The sequence below is a fragment of the Pelophylax lessonae genome (assembly GCF_965119305.1).
Source record: "Pelophylax lessonae genome assembly, chromosome: 2".
Taxonomy (NCBI): domain Eukaryota; kingdom Metazoa; phylum Chordata; class Amphibia; order Anura; family Ranidae; genus Pelophylax; species Pelophylax lessonae.
In genome coordinates, this window is record NC_138769.1 from 206,825,683 (window position 1) to 206,847,974 (window position 22,292).

Below are 22,292 nucleotides of genomic sequence, written 5' to 3' on the forward strand. Positions count from 1 at the left end.
AGATGGCTTATGGTAAAGAAATGAACATTCAATTCACGATCAACAGCTCTGGTGGACATTCCTGCAGTCAGCATGCAAATTGGACGCTCCCTCAAAACTTGCAACATCTGTGGCATTGTGCTGTGTGATAAAACTGCACATTTTAGAGTGGCCTTTTATTGTGGCCAGCCTAAGGCACACCTGTTCAATAATCATGCTGTCTAATCGGCATCTTGATATGCCACACCGGTGAGGTGGATGGATTATCTCGGCAAAGAAGAAGTGCTCACTAATGCCCCGTACACACGTTTCGATAATCGTACGATAAAACTCGCTTTCGACCTGATTGCACGATAATCTGATCGTTAGTACACAGCTTTCGACAGCCGATCACGACAGTTCATCCAACAAAATCCGAAGGGACAAACAGGAAAACTTCTGCCATACGATAGCCTGGTGAACGACAATCGTTTCATCAGTACACTATGCTTCCGCTAAAAATCGATCGACAGGGAATCAAACCCACACCCTCTCATATGCAAGCCCATTCTTCTAGCACCTATGCCACCAAGCCAGCTGTTTAACCTAAGACTCTCTCTGCCTAACTAACTTCTATCTGAGTTTGACAGCTTTTATAGGGTTCTGACGTCACCAGCGCTCCATAATCCACTGCTCAGGTGCAGTGAATAAATTACTTGGGTGGTTCTGGGGTGTTCGGCTCATCACTAGTCCAGATAAGACACAGTTAGAGTAGTCCGGCTGCACATGCTCAGTTTTGGTCTCTATTGCTGTAGAGAACATATACTGTTTGAGCTGAGCTATTCAGGTCACATGGCATTGACATCACACATTTGGGCGTGCATAAAGATCCTAAATGACAGCCCATTCCCTCCCTCATCCTCCATGGCCAGTATCTAAAAAAAGAACACAGTGGGTGGGTTGTCACATCTTGATTGACGGATGCTCCACCTTCCAAAAAAGCACGAGGACACGGGTTATAGAGGATTTCGAGAGGCAGTGATTCCCATAAACAAGATAACACCACTGTACATGTTTTTGCAGTGTTCTTTTTTGACTTCTCAACAGCATCAATTACAGCCTGCATACATGCATATTGCTATTTCTAAACTTTTAAAAATGCATTTATTTCCCAATTTCTAAATTTATAAATAATACAGATCATGCCAAAAAATGTGTTGTTTTCTTCTTTCATATTTGTGATCCTTCTTTCTTTCTTTCTTACTGTGCCTTTCCTTTTTTCTCTCTCTCTCTCTCCTGTCATTCTCATCCCACTTGGCACACCACTGTCACCTTGCTAACACACTACCCCCTGTAATCCTCATCTTCATCACACCTGGCACCCCACTGATACCTTGCTAACACCCCACCTCCTGTAATCCTCATCTTCCTCACATCTGGCAACCCACTGCAACCTTGTTTACACCCCACCCACTGTCATCCTCAGCACACCTGGCACCCCACTGATACCTTGCTAACACCCCACCCCCTGTCATCCTCATTCTCATCACACCTGGTGCCCCACTGATACCTTGCTAACACCCCACTCCCTGTCATCCTCATGTTTATAACACCTGGCACCCCACTGATACCTTGCTAACACCCCACCCCATGTCATCCTCATCCCCATGTTCATCACAACTGGCACCCCACTGCAACCTTGCTAACACCCCACCCCTGTCATCCTCATCTTCATCACACATGGCACCCCACTGATACCTTGCTAACATTCCACCTCCTGTCATCCGTATCCTCATGTTCATCACACCTGGCACCCCATTGCAACCTTGCTAACACTGCACCCCCTGTAATCCTCATCCTCATCTTCATCACACCTGGCACCCCACTGCAACTTTGCAAACACCCCACCCCCTGTCATCCTCATCTTCATCACACCTGGCACCCCACTGCAACCTTGTTAACACCCAACCCACTGTCTTCCTCAACCTCATGTTCATCACACCTGGCACCCCACTGATACCTTGCTAACACCCCACCCTTGTCATCCTCATCTTCATCACACCTGGCACCCCACTGCAACCTTGTTAACACCCAACCCACTGTCTTCCTCAACCTCATGTTCATCACACTTGCCACCCCACTGCAACATTCCTCATACACTACCCCCCCCCCCCTACCGTCATCTTCATCACACCTGGCACAGCACTGCCAGCTTGCTAACACCCTTTTTTCTCTCTCTTTCTCCCCTGTCATCCTCATCACACTTGTCACCTTGCTAACACCCTTCCTCGTATCATCCTCATCATATCTGGCACACCACTGCCGCCTTGCTAACACCCTACCCCCTGTCATCCTCTTCCCCCTTTAACCCACTGCCAGCTTTCAAACACCTGCATTAACAAGCTTATTCCAATGTTGAGAGAACAAGGGTCTATCCCCCACAAATATGTGATGGCAGGTAATGTGGTCTGTGGACAGGAGTTATTGAAATATGGAACACTATGTTAACAATAAAGATACCACCCCAGGTCAATATTTACAGTGTTACTAAACTCACAAAATCAGTCTGTACTGTATATGCAGTAAAGCATTTTTGTTATATTCTCTGTAAACTAAGGGGTTAATCCTCAGTATTGTGTACAAAGGCTGCTTGATCCTGTCTGCTCTGATCATCTCCTTCTTCCACAGACTCCAAAAAATAACCTTATATTTACAGTCTGTGGAGTCAGGCTGCTCAGTTTGCTGTGTGTTGCTAGAGAGTTTTTTTTTCTTGGGAGGGTGCATGTGAACAGCACAGGGCCAATCAGCACTGTCCAGACATGTCCAGACAGAGGGTCAGGGGTTTTGAAGCCTGATAGGACAATCGAGGGAGAAATTAAAACTCCTTCTACAATCTATCAGCACACACTGATACAAGTCACAAGATTGCTCTAACTGCTATATACAGCTGATGAAAATAGGTATTTATCAGTTTATATTTACTAAAACTATTGCATTTCCTTGTTCTGTGTACTGTTGGAGACCAGATATAGTGACTGCAGGTTCTGGGTTTAGTAACACTTTAAATTAGATTTATTTAAAAAATCATCATCTTTACAACCTATGCATCTGCAAAATATCTTCTGCTCCATGTCTCTGTTGAAAAATACATGGTGATGCAAAATGGAAGTCATTGGAGGAATTTTAACTTTAGCTTGATTTGAAATGTGTAATGAAGTTATTGTAGGTTTGCTGAAGCTAATTATTCAGAAGACATTCTGAGAAATTCAGGAAAAAATGTTGCTGATGCGCATTTGGTCTAATAGGCTTATAAGAGTATTGCTAAAGATGCTGACCTCCATCTATCCAAGGTAAGACCACTAGTGTACAAATAGAAAGTAATCCACACAGCTGATGAAACTTCCACGTTGAAAAAGTGTTAAGGAACCCCAGGGTGATAGCAAATATTTATTTTGCAATGGTTAAAGCTGGTTGCACATGATAAAATAGCATAAATGACACTGGACATTTTATGTGTTGTCCTAGACCAGCATTATAAGTGCAACTTAACAAAGCTCATTGGATTATTGAAGGGCATACTGAAATATGCAGAGAGTCAGGGAGTATATAGCTGTTATCAGACTACGCAGCCATGTCTTTATTGCAAGCAAAGCCTCAAAATCTATGGACATGATCTGGTGAATCAAACGCTGATCATTTTACACCCCTCACATTTTTGTAAATATTGTATTATATCTTTTCATATGACAACACTGAAGAAATGACACTTTGCTACAATGTAAAGTAGTGAGTGTACAGCTTGTATAACAGTGTAAATTTGCTGTCCCCTCAAAACAACTCAACACACAACCAATAATGTCTAAATTGCTAGCAACAAAAGTGAGTACACCCCTGGGCCCATTTTATTTTTTTTTTTTTTCGTGGCACAGCAGGACTAATAATATTTAGGGCATAATTGCTGTCCCCCCTTCTGCATTGTAGGTGCTATTACTTCTGCGCCAGCAGTGATTTTTTTTTCTTATGTGGCACAGCAGCACTAATTTTATTTAGGGCATAATTGCTGTCCCCTCTTTTGTGTCGTAGATGCTATTCCTTCTGCATAGGCAGTGATTTTTTTTTGTGGCTCAGCAGCACTCATTTTATTTAGGGCATAATTGCTGTCCCCCTTTTGTGTTGTAGGTGCTATTCCTTCTGCGTCAGCAGTGGGTTTTTTTATTTAGATTTTTTTTTTTCGTGGCACAGCAGCATGGATAATATTTAGGGCATAATTGCTGTCCCACCAGGTGCTATTCGTTCTGCATCAGCAGGGGTTTTTTTTTGTGGTGCAGCAGCACTAATTTTATTTAAGGCATAATTACCATAATTGTCTCCCCTTTTTGTGGTGCAGCAGCACTAATTTTATTTAGGGCATAATTTCCATAATTGTCCCCCCTTTGTGTCATAGGTACAAGTCCTTCTGCATCAGCAGGGGTTTTCTTTTTTTCTTTTTTGGCTTTAATTAATTTTTCTTTGTTAAAAAAAAAAATATAAAAAAATGGTTTCTAGTGCACCAAGTACAAAAGTATTGCACCCAAGCACCATATTCCCTTCCCAAACTCTATAATAAAAAGTTATAAAAATCTCCACAAAAAACACCATTATGTCCAAAGGGCCAACACGGAGAGGCAGACGCTCACAGGCCACTAAAAGAGGGCAAGCAGCCTCTGTGTCCACAGTGAAAATTGGTGGTCGCGGACAATGTACATCCTCTGCAGGCTGGCCTTGCTTGTCCTTTTTTTTCCAGTGCTGGCCGTGTTATTGAGCCATAACATGCAGAAGAGTTGGCGGAGTGGATAACTAAGCTATCCTCATCTTCCTGATCCTCTGTCACCCAGGCTCATACTAGTTTGTCTTCCACCGCAGCTGCCAAAGCGGCCTATTCCACAGGCTCCTTGTCCACAGCTATTCCTTCTGTAGCCTCACTATCATGCACGGAGGAGTCATCTAAATTATTTAATCATAGTGTAAGTTACATGATGCTGGAGGATGCGCAGCAATTTGAATGCTCTGATGTTGGTTCCCAGGTTGAGGAAGGGAATAACGTGAGCCTAAGGAGAGGGGGATGACAATGAGGGACAAGAAACTAGCAGTCATGTTCCAAAAGCTGCAACATACTGCCAAGTTTGCTCCAGTGATGAGGAGGGAGGGGATGATGAGGTCACTGATCGTACTTGGGTGCCTGAGAGAATAGAGGAGGAAAGTGTGGAGGAGAAAGAGACGGAACAACTCCAACGTGGCAGGATGTCCTCCAGGGGCCTGCTTAAGGGCAGCCACCCTATTGCATCAGATCACAGAGCTCCACAAGTGCGGAGCGCTGCTAACTCCCCGCTGACTTCTAAAAATGCTAAGGGTTTAATACTATCTTAATGATCATCAATATGTATGGTTAGATAGTGTTCATGAAGGACTTAACTACTTAGGTTTGTTCCTGGTGAACAATAGTGTAAAATTACTGATGTGTACCCACCATACTGGCTATGAATGGCTGGTGGTATGGGTTTACAATGGAACATGACATTGGCTGATGCTGTCAGGCACTAGGCTTTAATGATTGTATTAGAATTCATTAATGTTTAAAGTAGAATACATTTATATTGTTTATAAGCATAACAATAAACTTACAATATAGGTAAGAACAGAGATGTGAAAAGACTGGAAGACGAGAATTTCACATGAATTCACACATATCAGAATAAAACAATATGGGAAGAATTAATGAATGTTTAATGTACTGCGGTGGCATTGATCGGGGACACACTGGCTGGCTGCTCTAGTGACACTATATGGCAGTGCAGCCAGCCACTGTCCATGATCACTAATCATAACAGTACAGTGTCATCATACCAGTGCAGCCAGTCAGTGTCTCTGATGTCTGCCACACCAGTAGAGTATGTCCAGACCAGTGCAGCCAAAACCAGAGTCCCTGATCACTGTTACCCCAGTACATTGTCGCTAGACCAGTGCCAGCAACAGTGACCCTAATTCTGCCATGCTAATATAGTGTCACTAGACCAAGGCAGCCACCAACAGTGTTCCTGATCACCATCACCCCATTACAGTGTCACCAGACCACTGAAGCCAACCACAGTTTCCTTGATTGCTGGCCACCCAGTACAGTGTCAGCATACCAGTCTGTCAATCAGTGTCCCTGATGGCTGCCACATCAGTACAGTGTTGCCAGACCAGTGCAACCAGCAACAATGCCTCAGATTGCTGCCACACCAGTACAGTGTCACCAGACCAGTGCAGCCAGCAACAGTGTCCCTGATCGTCACCACACCAGTACAGTGTTGGCAGCCCATTGCAACCAGCAACGGTGTCCCTAATCCCCACCACACCAGTGCAGTGTCACCAGAAAAGTGCAGCCACCCACAGTGTCCCGATCACTGGCCACCCCAGGACAATGTCACTATACCAGTGCAGCCAATCAGTATCCCTGATGGCTGCCACAGCAGTACAATGTTGCCAGACCAATGTATCTAGCCATAGTGTTCCTGATCACTGCCACACTAGTGCCAATGTTGCCAGACCAGTGTAACCCAGCAAGTGTTTCTGATCACTGCCACGCCAGTACAGTGTCACTAGACCAGTGCCAGCAACAGTGACCCTAATTCTGCCATGCTAATACAGTGTCACTAGACCAAGGCAGACAACAACAGTTTTCCTAATCACCATCATCCCAATACAGTGTCACCAGACCACTGAAGCCAACCACAGTTTCCTTGATTGCTGGCCACCCAGTACAGTGTCAGCATACTAGTGCAGTCAATCAATGTCCCTGATAGCTGCCTCATCAGTACAGTGTTGCCAGACCAGTGTAACCAGCAACAATTCTTCAGTTTGCTGCCACACCACTACAGTGTCAGACCAGTGCAGCCAGCAATAGTGTCCCTGATCGTCAACCACACCAGTACAGTGTTGCCAGACCATTGCAACCAACAACAATGTCCCTAATCCCCACCACACCAGTACAGTGTCACCAGACAAGTGCAGCCACCCACAGTGTCCCTGATCACTGGCCACCCCAGTACAATGTCACTATACTAGGTTAGCCAATCAGTGTCCCTAATGGCTGCCACAGCAGTACAATGTTGCCAGACCAGTAAATCTAGCAACAGTGTTCCTGATCGCTGCCACACTAGTGCCAGTGTTGCCAGACCAGTGTAAGCCAGCAAGTGTTCCTGATCAATGCCACACCAGTTCTAGTGCCACCAGACCAGAGTAGGCCAGCAACATTGCTCCTTATTGCTACAATACCAGTGCCAGTGTCACCAGAGCCAGTGCAGCCATTAACAGTGTCCCTGATTGCCACCACATCAGTATGGTGTCACCCAAGCCAGTGCAGCCAAGAACAGTGTTTGAATCCTGATCACTACCACACCAGTGAAGTGTTGCCTCTGCCACCTGCCTGTACTGATCATGTTCTGTTCATTGACAATATTTCTGACTGCTGCCTGGACCAATCCTTTGCCTGTTTATTGACCAGGTTTCTGCCTGCCACCTGAACTGATCTACATGTCCAGCTGTCTACGTTCCTGCGAGACACCAGTACCAGCCATCTCCTGTGGACAACTGCACTCTTGAAACCACAGGAGCTCTTTTGTTCAGCCTCCTGTACTTCCTGGTACTTCCTGGCCAGTGAACATAGCATTTCTGGGGGCAGGCTATGCTTGCTTGGCTTTTAGGAATGGGTATTGCAGTAGGAGGTGCTAAAATAAGCTATATTTCCTGACCATTTGTACAAAGGTGAGCATTACAGTACAGTGTTTTTTTTTAAATAATGTTGGTTGATCTTTGTGATACCCAAGATACACTGTCAGGTACATAATCAGTCTAAACGTAGAAAAAGTATTGCAGAAGTGTTATTGCAATAATTAGGAGGAGTAGCAGATTGTGTTTTGGGGTATAATTCTACATATGTCTAAGCTGTGCGTGAAAAATGATTTATTAAAGGAATAACTTTGTGTAAAAAATGTAATTTTTATTTTCTTTCCGCATTTTCCAAAAACTTGTGGCAAACAATAATAAATCTTCAAGAAACTCACCGTGCCTCTTTAAAATCGTTTGGGGTGTTTACTCTCCAAAATGTAGTCATTTTGTGGGTGTTCCAGGGCCTCCAAAAATGTGATAGTCAGGATATTAGATGTATAATTTATGCCTCTTGAATGTCTTGAAGTGCTTTTTTAATTTTGGGTCCCTCTTTGCAGTTAGGCCCTGAAAAATTCTCACACATATGGTATTTCCATATTCAGGAGAAGCAGTAGAATGTGTTTTGGGGTATAACCCCAAGTATGCCCATTCTGTGTGTTAGCAATTTCTTACTAATTTACAACTTTGTGGAAAAAATCATCCTGATTCTTTATCTTCTTTCCACATTTTCCAAAAACTTTGCAAAAATATTAAATCTACACGATACCTGCCATGCCTCTTAAAAATACCTTGGGGTGATTACTCTTTAAAGTGTGTTAATTTTGTGGGTGTTTCCACTGCCTTGGCACTCGAGGGGCCTCCCAACACGTGATAAGTAGTAAGGGAATTAGATGCCTAATTTCTGCCACTGGAAACTCTAAAAAAGTCTCAAACATGCAGTGTCCTCATACTAAGAAAGAGTATCAGAATGTGTTTTGGGATATATCTATAGGTATGCCCATGCTGTGTGTGAGAAATATCTAATTCATTGACAGCTGCATGTAATAAAAATTTTTCATTTTCTGCCTTGATTTTCTAAAAACTTGTGTCAAGAAATGTGATCTTAACCCCTTAAGCCCCGGAGGATTTGGCTGCTCAAAGACCAGGCCCCTTTTTTAACTTGGCACTGCGTGATTTTAACTGACAATTGCGTAGTCATGCAATGCTATACCCAAACAAAATTTACGTCCTTTTTTTCCCACAAACAGAGCTTTCTTTTGGTGGTATTTGATCACCTCTGTGCTTTTTATTTTTTGCGATATTAATAAAAAAAGAGCGAAAATTTTGAGAAAAAATTACATTTTCTGTCTTTTGAAAAACATACTCAATTTATGTCATATATTTTGGCCAAAATGTATTTAGCTACATGTCTTTGACAAAAAAAATCTACAAACTATGGTGTAAATACTGGAATTTATGCAGCTTTTACTTTCTGACTGCCTATCTCATTTCATGAAGTGCTAAAATGGCAGGGCAGTACAAACCCCCCCCCCCCCAAATTACCACTTTTTGGAAAGTAAACATCCTAAAGAATTTCCTGAGAGGCATGTTGAGCTCATTGAATATTTCATTTTTTTGTCACAGGTGTTTGAAAAATGACTAAAAAAAAAAAAATGATTTTTTTTACACAAAGTTGTCATTGAAATGATATATTGCTCACGCATGCCATGGGTATTTGTGTAATTACACCCCAAAATATATTCTTCTGCTTCTCCTGAGTACAGGGATACCACATATGTGAGACTTTTTGGGAGCCTAGCTGTGTACGAGACCCCGAAAACCAGTCACTACCTTCAGAATTTCAAAGGGCATATATTTTTCATTGCATTTTCTCACTACCTATCACGGTTTAGGAGGCCCTGAAATGTCAAGATACCACAAACCCCCCCAAATGACCCCATTTTGGAATGTAGACACCCCAAGCTGTTTGCTGAGAAGCATGGGGAGTCCATGGAATATTTTATATTTTGCCATAAGTTTGGGAAAATTTACATTTTTTTTTTAACACAAAGTTGTCACTAAAAGATACATTTCTCACACATGACATGGGTATATGTGGAATGACACCCCAAAATACATTCTGCTGCTTCTCTTGAGTATGGGGATACCCCATGTGTGAGACTTTTTGGGAGCCTAGCTGTGTACGGGACCCCAAAAAACAATCACTGCCTTCAGGTTTTCTAATGACATAAATGTTTGATTTTACTCCTCACTACCTATCACAGTTTCGGAGGCCCTGAAATTTCAAGATAGCACAAAACCCCCCAAAAATGACCCTATATTGGAAAGTAGACACCCAAAGCTATTTGCTGAGAGGCATGGCGAGTCCATGGAATATTTTATATTTTGCCACAAGTTTCTGGAAAATTACATTTTTTTTATTTTATTTTTTTTTAACACAAAGTTGTCACTGAAAGATAAATTTCTCACACATGCCATAGGTATATGTGGAATGACACCCCAAAATACATTCTGCTGCTTCTCCTGAGTACAGGGATACCACATGTGTAGGCTTTTTGGGAGACTAGCTGTGTACATTACCCCGAAAACCAATCACCACCTTCATGTTTTCTAATGGCGTAAATTGTGCATTTCACCTCCGCACTACCTGTCACAGTTTCAGAGGTCCTGAAATTTCAAGATAGCACAACCCCCCCCCCCCCAAAATGACCCCATTTTGAAAAGTAGACACTCTAAGTTACTTGCTGAGAGGCATGGTGAGTCCATGGAATATTTTATATTTTGCCACAAGTTCCGGGAAAATTATTATTATTTTTTTACACAAAGTTGTCACTAAATTATATATCGCTCACACATGCCATGGGTATATGTGAAAGGACATCCCAAAATACATTTTCCTGCTTCTCCTGAGTATGGGGATACCACATGTTTGAGACTTTTTTGCAGTGTCGCGCCGAGTACAGGACCCCAATAAACCAATTACCACCTTCATGCTTTCCAAGGGTGTAAATTGTTGATTTCACTCCTGACTACCTATCACGGTTTCGGAGGTCATGAAATGCCAAGACAGCACAAACCCTTTGTATAAAAAACAAAAAACAAAAAAAAAAACAAATTGTCACCTTCCCGAAACTTGTGGCAAAATATAAAATACTCCATGGATTCAATATGCCTCTCAGCAAATAGCTTTGGGTGACTACTTTTCAAAAAGGGGTCATTGTGGGGGGGGGGGTGTTTGAGCTGTCCTAGCACTCTATGCTCAATCTTAGCCACACATCACCCACATCACCCACTCTTCTAACCACTTGAAAACCAAGCCTTTTATGTGACTTTTTGTTTACATGAAAAAATATATTTTTTTTTTTGCTAGAAAATTACTTTGAACCCCCAAAAATTATATGTTTTTTTTTAAAGCAGAGGCCCTACAGAATAAAATGGTGGATGTTGCAAATTTTTTTGTCACACGGTATTTGCGCACAGATTTTCCAATTTCTGCAAAAAAAATACATTTTTTTAAAATTTAATGCACAAATACACTATATAATTCAAAATTGTTTGGTAAAATTTAAAAGATGATCTTATACCGAGTACATAGATACCAAACATGACATGCTTTAAAAATTGTGCACGCCTGTGCAGCGGCAACAAACTACGTACATTTTTAAAAGCCTTTAAAAGTCTTTACAGGTTACCACTTTAGACTTACAGAGGAGGTCTACTGCAAGAATTTACTGCCCTCCACCTGGCATTCGCGGCAATACCTCACATGCATGCTGCAATTGCGGTTTACATATGACACTAGACCATAGCTTGCGTGCACCTTTGCGTGCAAGCATGGGGGGACAGGGGGGCTTAATTTTTTTTATTTATTTTTATTTATTTTGCTTTTTTATGCTATTTTGACACCTTTCCTTTCATTTTTTTTTTTCATCATTTTTATTGTTATCACAGTGAATTTAAATATCCCCTATGATAGCAATTTGTAGTGACAGGTACTCTTTTTTTTTTAAATTGGGGTCTTTTAGACTCTAGATCTCTCCTCTGGCCTTAACGCATCTAACCACACCAAGATTGGTGGGATAAGAGGCTTTCTCAATTTCCCAATGTTTATATGGCGAAACAGAAGCCATGAAATGCTTGTAGCTTCCGGTATCTTAGGCCATAGAGATGATTGGAGCAATTCTCTTCTCTAATCAGCTCTATGGTTAGATAATTGAACCAGCGGCTGCACTCTCGAGTTAACCGGTGGGACAGGAGAGCCCGAGAAAAAACGCGGAAGGCAGCGGGAGGGGGGGGGGGGAGCCAATTATCCACTAGGATTGCTTTTATATGTAAGCCGACCACTGGCTGTAAAAAACGATACCAAGATGATGCCTAAATCTGCAGGCATCATCCTGGTATAACCACTCAAAGCCAAGCAACGTACCAGTACATCGCTGGTCCTTGTTTGGCATATAGTGTAGGTTTTTTTTTTTTCATGCAGCCTGTGGGCTGAACGAAAAAAGACAACCTAACACAAATCTCTGCAGGAAAATTGTGTAGTATACACACCATTAACCGCCCAAACATCCAAACCCACTTCTTAATGGCGGGTATACATGACAATATTCCACATACACCTAAAGGTATTTTAACTGCAGTGGTGAAATCAACCTGCACAGCGCTGCCATCAGAGGTATCCATATATGCTGAGCGCAAAAGCTGTTTGTGTCAGAATATATAAAATCAGTGTGGCAGCCGATGAGTACCTGCAAGGCAAACAGGTTAACAAAAGAATGAAAAACAAACAAAGTACAGTAAAAGTACAGTAGGAAGAGTAGAAGAACATAGAAATAACTGAGACGACAACTGTTTTTTGACTTTTTTATTTTATATTCTTTTTTGGGGGTTTTTTTGTAACTTTTTATAATTTTTTCTGTATTTTTTTTTTTTACACTTTTTTTTTCTGAACGGCAACTTTCCAGGTTAGGGTCTCTCAAAATGTCGATAGCCATCGAACATCTTTCAAGACCCTGTGTTAGTGTGCCCTACACTATGTCGTGCTGTACCCTACACTAATACTCTACTAGTGTGTGGTAGCGCTCAAAACATTCCCTGATGCAGAGACCAGGTTGGTCAGGACAGGTGGGACAAGAATAATGGGTGTTACGCCTAAATCCACGCCTGCGACAGACATGACATCTTCTTTGGGGGTATCTTTGGGTAGGGGTACTTGGGAGGACATGTGAAAAATGCCTCTCATGCAGCCGGCTCACTGAATCTGGAAGGGGAAGTTGGGCAGGAACACCTCCTGGGTACAGGTAGGCATTGATGATCTCTTCCTGGAATTCTAGGAAGGATCCAGTTCGTCCTGACGCTTTGTAAAGCACAAAGGCATTCAGCATAGCCAATTGAAATAAATAAACAGACACTTTTTTGTACCAGCGTCTGGCTTTACGGGCAACTAAGTACGGCGCCAAAAGCTGGTCGTTAAGGTCCACCCCTCCCATATTAAGGTTATAGTCGTGGACAGCTTATACAGCTTAACCCCATATCTGGCATGCTTGCTTCATAGCAAGGCGGCCAGTAACTTAATCAGGGACTCATCAACGCAGACAACTTGTTGGGGGGGTAAACAAGGCTGCAAACCCCTGATTGAAGTGGTCTACGAGGGGCCGAATTTTGTGGAGCCGATCATATTCAGGGTCTCCCCAAGGACGACAGATTTCATTATCATTGAAATGCATAAATCGCAGAATTTGCTCGGATCTCACCCTGGACATGGAGGCAGAGTACACGCGCATATGGTGAAGTGGGCTAGTGGACCAATATAGCCGCAATTTACTCTTTTTGGTTATGCCCATGTTGAGGGAAAGGCTCAGAAACGTCTTAAACTTGGAAATCGTTACAGGATTCAAGCCGAATTGTCTGGTAAGGGGCGAATTTGGGTTGGCGGCGATGAATTGACCAGCGTATAAATTTGTTTGGTCCACAATAGATCTGAAAAGATCTTCCGTGAAAAACAGCTCATAAAAATTCAGGGGACTAAAATTGGCTGTTTCCACGTGGATTCCAGGTTGGCCAGTGAATGGGGGAAGTACGGGCACTGTAGTATCAGTGGGTTGCCAATCAGGATATGCCAGCGCTTTAGGGAGGGCATTATGGGCTCTACGGGCCTGTCTTCAAATACGCGGTGGCTGTGGGCCACTACTTGTGCTAGCCACCGCACCAGCTTCATCTGCACTTATGGGACTCGCCACGTCACCAAGTGTTACTGCAGTGCTGGTTGTACTAGGTCCAGGGTGTACTAGGCAGCTGGTGCTCACCAGGTCACCAGAAGGCTAAGCGGCACTAGTACAGACACTCTGCTCTATATGAGCATGCTGCAATCTCTGCACCTCAGCAACTCCAGAATGGGGTCGGGTACACCTGGTTCTAACAGGGACCCATCCATCGTCGGAGCTATCTGTCAGGGAGCCGCTGCTCTCTTCAGGTTCGTATTCTGACCCTGATTCTGCCAGTGAGGCTTCCCTATTGCTCTCATCTGACATGGTCAGTATACTGTAGGCCTCTGCACTACTGTACCACTGTTTGGTCATTTTAGCAACTAAATTTACCAGTACAGTAGTGTGACTCACAGGTAAAAAAAAGCACCTGGTTGTCAAGGACTATTTCAACCGCTACCAAAAAAAACTGCTAATGCTAGCAGGGATCAGGCCTGACTCTGCTAACACAGTGGTTTTGTGTGTTTTGTGTTTTTTTGTAAGTGACAGTAATCTATTGATTACTACACTTGTCTGGGTGGGGTGGGCGGAGGGGTTAAACGCAGGTGCTGGCAGGAATCAGTGCTGATCGTGCAAACACCACATTTTGGGAACCCTAAACTATGGGAACGCTAGTATGGTTCTGAACAGATCAGATATTGATCTGTTCAAACACTATACTAGTAATGGAAGTGTATGTGTGTGTATGTGGTAATCAAGGGGTTATTTCTAACTATGCGCCGGGGATCTGCGCTATCTCAGACTGACGCTAACACTAACTAATGTCACCTGTGACACTAATAAAAGTGATCAGAAAAAAAACTGTACACTATAAAAGTGACACTGTGACAGTGCAATGAAGGGGTTAACTGGGGGTGATCAGGGGGGGGATAAGGGAGTTTATCTTTATTGGGGGGGTGGCGGGGACCCTAAACCTACTTGGGACAGAAATTTACTCGCTATCGCTAGCTGAAGTCACAATCACACTATCACAAATATACAAAAAAACACTATATTACCTGTGTATAGTGTGCAATGTGACAGGGGGGAAGGGGTTAACTGGGGGTGATCAGGTGGGGATCAGGGAGTTAAATCTTTATTGGAGGGGGTGGCGGATATCCTAACCCTAAAAGGGACGGCCGCAAGCGCTAAACCAGGTCACAAGTCACACTAATACAGGTATATAGGAAACTGCTATATACTGTATGCAGTGTATGTTGTGACAGGGGGTTTAGGGGTCAACTGGGGTGATAAGGGGGTTAAATCTTTATTTGGGGGTGGCGGGGACCCTAAACCTCCTTGGGACAGAAACGAACTCGCTAGCGCTAACTCAAGTCACAATCACACTAATACAAAATACAGTAAACCACTATATTACCTGTATATTAGTGTGCAATGTGACAGGGGGAAGGGGTTAACTGGGGGTGATCAGGGGGTTAAATATTTATTGGGGGGTGGCGGGTATCCTAAGTATAAAAGGAAGGGCCGCAAGCGCTAAACCTGGTCACAAGTCACACTTATACAGGTATATAGGAAAATGCTATATACTGTATACAGTGTGTGTTGTGACAGGGGGTGTAGGGATTAACTGGGGGATGATCGGGGGTTAAATGTGCCTAGCCTAGGTATGTGTGGGTGTGCTTGGTGCAGTACTCACAGTTCATTTCCGCTCCCTCCTCTCGATGAATCCAAAAAGGATTTGGGGAGGAGAGAGCGGGTCTTTTCTGTGCCTGTGTTTACATTTCACAGTCACAGACAGTGTCTGATTGGGCAGGATCGATCAACAGGTCCAGGCCAAAAACCATTGGCCTGGACCTGATGACTGACCAGTTCTGAACCCAATCAGACAATCAGCGGTCCGGGGGCATGTGGGAGCGTGCCCCAGAGCGGTGGGGGCGAGCGACGTAGGTCTACGTCGATTTGCTTGCAAGCGGCTGACTGCCGCAGTAAATAGTCCTGAGGCAGTCGGCAAGTGGTTAAAAAAACTTATCATCAGTGGTGTGGGAGGGGGGCTGAGCAGGGCTATAGCCCCGAGTGGGCCCCCATAAAGCCCTGGGTCTCATATTGCTTATTTAGAATTATTAGCCCTGAGACCCAAGGCCTGAGGTTGGCCGGGAACTCAGGGCTACATCCTTTAGCAGTGTACCATCTATCCAGCACATCCAGTGATTGGTGGGCAAGGCGGGGGCGGCCGCAATGAGAGTGATTGGAGCTGTCAAATCAAAGCACTGATGTTGGGGATGGGTGGGTCTGATTTGCGGGGCTCCGCCCCTTTGTCCTGTACATAGAAAAACAGCCGCTGGCCAGGGAGGAAGGTGGCAGAGGGTGGGACCAATTGTAACTACTGCATGTGCACCCACAGCAGTGTATAATAAACCTGAATTATACACCGGTGTGTGTACACATACAGTAGTTACAATTGGTCCCGCCCCCTGCCTTCCTCCCCGGCCAGCAATGTATACACCCTGGCTGTTTGACTATGCACAGGGCAAAGGGGAGGAGCCCCGCATATTGGCCCCACCCACCCCCGACATCAGAGCTTCGATTTGACAGCTCCACTCACTCTCACTCTCTTTGCGGCTGTATGCCCTCGGTTTGCTTACCAATCTCTGGCTGTGCTGGATAGATGTTACACTGCTGCATGCCCTGCTATAGGCTGCACTTATTTATTATCCTTCTGATGCCTCCATTCTTGTCTCAGCTCCTACATGCTGCTAATCAAAATTTTAAGATAAGTGTGCTACGTTTAACTAATTGATGTCTTTGCAGTTTAACTAATTCCTGAACTTTGCACTCTGTATAACGCATTCCTGAATCTTGCACTCTGTACAACGCACTGCTGAACCATGCACTATGTACGTAATGCACTCCTGAACCCTGCACTCTGTACAACGCATTCCTGAACCTTGCACTCTGTACATAACGCACTCCTGAACCTTTCATTCTGCACAACACACTCCTAAACCTTGCACTCTGTACGTAACGCACTCCTGAACTTTGCATCCTGTACATAACACACTCCTGAACCTTGTCCTCTGCACAACACACTCCTGAACCTAGCACTCTGTACAATGCACTCCTGAACCTAGCACTCTGTACAATGCACTCCTGAACCTTGCACCTGTACAACGCACTCCTGAACCTTGCACCTTGTACAACACACTCCTAAACCTTGCACCCTGTACAATGCATGTCTAAACCTTGCGCTCTGTACAACACACTCCTGAACCTTGCACTCTGTACAACGCATTCCTGAACCTTGCACTATGCCTCTAATTATTTATGTTGGAGGGTCTGCTTTGTAAAATGTGGTAATTTTTTGGGTGCTTATCCTGTCCTGTCACCTCAGGACTTCAAGAAATGTGGTAGGTAGTCAGAAAATCACATGCAAAATGTATGCCCAATGAAAAATTGAAGGTGCTCATCGGATTTTAGGCCAATCTTTGCATATAGGCAGTAAAAACATCTCACAGATGTGGTATCCCCATACGTGGGAGAAGTAGCAGTAGAACAATTTGTTTTGGAGTGTAACTGTAAGTATACCCATTCCATGGGTGAGAAAATAATTTGTTAAAACAATATTATTTACTTTTTTTATTTTACAAAAAAAAGTGGCCAAAAAAATCCAACTTTAATCACTTCACGCCCACTCTATAGCCATAAGACGGCTAAAGTGTGGGCCTAAAATGCCAGGAGGACATACCTGGTTGTCCTCCCATTCTCGCACTTCCCGTACTTCCCCTGAGTATGCAGGTGGTGCTCTGTGATCTCCGGGTCCCAGGCCAATAACAGCTGATCACATGATGTAAACAGAAGGCGGTCATCTACTTTATGTTTCCTCATGCTAACAGCGTGAGGAGAAACAATAAAGGCAATAACCAGCTTCTGTAAGAGGGACATCTATTCCACACTATCCCGACAAGTGCTGCTAACCAGTGCCACCTACCAATGCCCATCAGTACTGATAATCATTGCCCACCAGTGCCACCCATCAGTGCTGCAAATCAGTCCCCATTAGTGCCTCATCATGAGTGCCACCTAACAATGCTGCCTATCAGTGCCACCTACCAGTGTCTATCATTGCCACCTCTCAGTGCCCTTCAGTGCCGCCTATCAGTGCCCATAAGTGCCACCTATCAGTGCCACCTATCAGTTCAGCCTCATCGGTGCCTCCTGATCAGTGCCCACCAGTGCCACCTCATCAGTGCCCATTAGTGCCACCTATCAGTGCCTATCAGTGCCACCTATAAGTGCCCATCAGTGCTGCCTTATCAGTGCCATCAGTGCAGCCTTATCAATGAAGGAGAAAAATTACCTGTGTGGAAATTGTATAACAAACAATAATAAACTTTGGGGTTTTTTTTTCAAAATGTTCCATCTTTTTTTCTTTATTTAGCAAAAAAATAATAAAAAACCCAGTGGTGATTAAATACCACCAAAAGAAAGCCCTACTTGTGTGAAAAAAAATTATAAAAATTAAAATTGGCCTGGGCAGACAGGGGCATATGTGCCCAGTAAGCAAGTGGTTAAACAATTCATTATGCTCCTAACTAAATACCTTGGAGTATATACATTCCAAAAGTGGGTCATTTTGGGAGTAATGACATGAGGCAATTAGAACATCAGGGTTGATAAATTTCAAATATATACTGCCTGGCCAAAAAAAAAATTTGCCACCAAAAAAAAAAAAAAAGGTCACACACTCTGATATTTTGTTGGCTTTGATTATGGCACGCATTCGCTGTGGCATTGTTTCGATAAGTTTCTGCAATGTCACAAGATTTATTTCCATCCAGTGTTGCATTCATTTTTCACCAATATCTTGTATTGATGATGGGAGAGTTGGACCACTGCGCAAAGCCTTCTCCAGCACATCCCAAAGATTCTCAATGGGATTAGGTTCTGGACTCTGTGGTGGCCAATCCATGTGTGAAAATTATGTCTCAAGCTCCCTAAATGACTATTTCACAATTTCAGCCCGAAGAATCCTGGCATTGTCATCTTGGAATATGCCCGTGCCATTAGGGGAGAGAAAAAATCCATTGATGGAACTACTTGGTCATTCATTATATTCAGGTAGTCAGCTGACCTCATTCTTTGGGGACATGCAGCACCTATCCAATAAGATAGTTACTGCATGCTTAGTTTAGTTAGTTGCTAAGTTAATTCCAGGTGACAACTTTTTTTTTGGCCAGGCAGTGTATATACCGTATATACCATAGTTTGACAGACTCTTTAACTTTTACAGAGACTACTAACAAATACACATATATGTGTCTTTTTTTCTAAATGTAGGTAACAATAAGCATAATGTATAAAATTTGCTGATAATCCATATTTAAAAAGTGTAAATTATACTAAGGGATTCTTGGAAAATATAGAAGGAAGTGGTTAAATTGCATTCAGCTATTAATATTTTGTGATGGAAAATAACTTTACCTTCAGCTGTGACAAGGGAATCATTTCGCACACCTCCAAGCTCTCCATCCGAACAATCATTTGGTGACAATAAATGTAATCACGCTCCCATCGTAATCTTTATCCACTGCCTGATGTAAATCTCATAGTAACCTGTCAGTGTTTCTGCGGCTTGTCAAAAATCAAGAATAAATTAATAACACTGGGTAGTCAGGAGATGTCAGACATATTTTGACATTATAAAATGTTCTTTAAATACCCTGGGAAAAAAATCACTTAGTGCCCATGTTATAATGATTTTAAAGCTGTAGACCATTGCCAGAAACTGATTGGATTCTCCAAAAATCTTTTAAAAAAAGATAAACAAAAAAAATGTGTAAATATTTCTACTTGAAACCTAGCAAACGTAAAGCAATGATAAAATACACAAAATAACTTATAAATAAATTATACAATTTTGATTATTTAAACTAGTATAAGTTTCTGAATTAAATTTGGTCTCTCGGAATCTCCTATACAGTGAAATTACACTTAAAACTGATGCAAGTTCTAGGTGTGCTGCATGTAAATCTGCTGATAAGGAACATGCTGAACAATAGCTAACAGAGTACAGAGATGACCTCATTCGTCTTCTTCTGCCATTTCACTGTCCAGTCTGCAGGCTGGGGGAGCAAAAATGATATCACTATGGGGTCAGTTCACTAATGGTTTATAATCACATCCATTTTGCTATAAAATAACTCATATTTTGTTTATCCCAAATATAGTTCTTTGTCTAAAAAAATGCTATATTCAACATAGGCTTTTAATATTTGTATTTTGAGAAATTTAGCACTTAAATGTCTTGTTTTATGGCTATCTTTTTTTACAGGCTAACACTAAACAATAGGGAGATTGTTCTGTGAATGGAGGCACACAGAAATATCATGAAGTTTGCCTTCATTCATAGAATGATATTCCTCTGGTGCAATGTTACAAATTTACATTTCTGAGCTAAGGGAATAACATTTCCACACTGACACATTGTTTTCTTTCCGACAAGCGATATAATTTGGGAACAAGTGATTGTTTACAAAGGATAAAAAAAAAAAAATGAACCACTTACTGCACAATCACGTACATGCACGCCATTGTGTGCAAGTGCTTATACCGGGGCCATGGCTTCAGCCATAACCCCAGTATAAACATTTTCAGTCGGTGATTCTCTAACTTGTAAACGTGATCCAAGCAGCTGATCAGCTGCTGGATCACTTTTACAAACAGCAGTAGGAGCCGCCCCTCCCCTGCTGCCTGCCAGTGCCTCTCCGGGTACCCCCCCTTGTGGCTCTTCCAACTGATCATTGAGCTGTACAGGTACTGGAACGCCCTTGATTATCTCTAAGATCTAGGAGAGCGGAAATGATGAGATGTAAACAGAGTCTTTTTTTTTTTTGGAAAGCATGGGATCAATGTTTTTTTTTTTTGATCTAATGCTTTCAAGGGTAGGGGAGACCCCAGATGTCATCATTAAGAGGACCTGTCATGCTTTATTGGTATCACAAGGTCTGTTTACATTTCTTGGGACAGCAATAAATCTGATAAAAATAAATAAATAAAAAGACAGTGTAAAAATAAAAAAATGTTAAATACATTTTTTTTTTTAAAGAGTCCCTGGCCCCCAGAGGTGAACGCATGTTTAGGTCGGTATCAGGACAATATCACCCCGGACAATATCCCCCCGGGCAATATCCCCTGGGACAATATCCCCCTGGAAAACATTCCCTTGGACATAATCCCCCCGGGACAACATCCCCCCGGATAATATTCCCCCGGGACAATATCCCCTGGGAAAACATCCCCCTGGACATAGGGTTAGGGTTAGAGGGGGAATATTGTCTAGGGGGATATTGTCCATGGAGGATTATGTCCAGGGGGGATGTTTCCCGGGGGATATTGTCCGGGGGGATAATGTCCGGGGGATATTGTCCGGGGGGATATTGTCTGGGGGGATATTGTCCTAGAATCACTAAACATGCATGCATATGCAAATGTTGTTCGTACCACACATGTGAGGTATGTATCCCTCCAAACAATGTAGCAAGAGCAATAATTCTAGCTCTAGGCCTCTTGGGAACTCTAAACTGGTAACCTGTAAAAATGTTTAAAGCATCGCCTATGAAGATTAAGTATTGTAGTTTGTCGCCATTCCACAAGTGTGCGTAATTCTAAAGCATGACATGTTAGGTATCTATTTATGCTACATAACATCATCTTTTATATTTTCCCAAAAGATTGGGTTTTATATTGTGTTTTTGTGCATTAGAAATCATTATAGAGTATTTTGCCAAAAAACAATTGTGTTTGAAATAATGTCTGTTTGACATAAAAATTGCAACAACCATCATTTTATTCTCTAGGGCCTCTTCTAAAAATATATATATATTGCTTGGAGTTCTAAGTAATTTTCTAGCAAAAAATACAGATTTTTACTTGTAAACAAAAAGTGTCAGAAAAGGCCTGGTCTTCAAGTGGTTAAAAGTCAGCAGCTACAAAGCCTGTAGCTACTGACTTCTAATAAAAGGACACTTACCTGTCCATGGGTTCCAGTGCATCTGGGCTAGTTCCTCATTAGGCTTCGGGTTCTCGGCACCAGTAACCTAACTGTGAACAAGCCATGCTGCACTTTGTGAATGGTCCTGCAGTCTTCTGGGACCGTGTTTCAGAAGACTGTGGGTAGGAAGAGGGTAGGGAGAGGGTGGGGAGGGAGAGGGTGTGAACTTCAGCTCAGGTCACCTAGGAAGTGGGAGCAGGTAACTGTCAAAACTACTGACTTAGTTACAGTAACATTACATTGTTTATAGATTACATTTTTATAGCAGGCAGCATTGTGGACAAAAGGAAAAAAAAAAACAGACCTTCCCAGATACTAACTCTAGATAAAATATTAGAGCTGTTTTATGATGTCAGCTGTTCTCACAATGTCCAGGCAGTTTTCTGACATATTTC